Source organism: Triticum dicoccoides, chromosome 7A (genome assembly GCF_002162155.2).
Source record: "Triticum dicoccoides isolate Atlit2015 ecotype Zavitan chromosome 7A, WEW_v2.0, whole genome shotgun sequence".
Taxonomy (NCBI): domain Eukaryota; kingdom Viridiplantae; phylum Streptophyta; class Magnoliopsida; order Poales; family Poaceae; genus Triticum; species Triticum dicoccoides.
Window position 1 is genome coordinate 665,380,811 of NC_041392.1, and position 755 is coordinate 665,381,565.

Here is a 755-nt window from a genome sequence, read left to right on the forward strand (position 1 = left end):
CTCTCCGTAATTAGCGTGTGTGTGCGGATTAGCGCTACACCGCCGCCGTTCTGTACTCCCGTGCCCTTGCGGCCTTGCCGCCTGCTCGCCTCTGCTCTCCCCATCGATCGATTCACACGGCGAAGCATGCTGATTCACTGGTCAATTCTTCATGTTCAGCCAACGAACTAGCCGAGGTTAATACATCAAACTTTTTTCGCGGGGTAGTTAACACATCAAACTATCTGCCAATCTCTCTTACTAGTATTTCTCATCTTACATCGTATTTTAATTATTTTTGTTCATCACAATGCTAGGGCCTAGGGCACCCACAGTTGTCAAAAATCACGCGCATGCCAATGACGACCAGCCGATCTACTTCAATTAGACCTAATATATAGCAGAGGGAACGAGCAAGGGTTGAATTTGATTCTCTAGGTATTTTCCCTAATACAAAAACACAAAATATGACAATACAACCAATGATGATTTTTAATTCAAACCTATATAAATGCAAGCTAAAAGCCAATCGTTTTGATATACAATGATTGTTCTTGTTTGTATATTTCAAATTTCCATATGAATTTTTTTAGTACCATGGCATTTCATGTCATATTTTTGCAGTAGTTTGATTATCAACTTCATTATTGACATTTTAGCTATAGCTAGACAATGCCTCCGGCTGATAAATAAGTGTGTGTCTAGGCAAAGTGAAATATGAATGATATTTGGATACAAAACTATTGGGTACTTTTGTGATGCAAAAAAATTTGGCT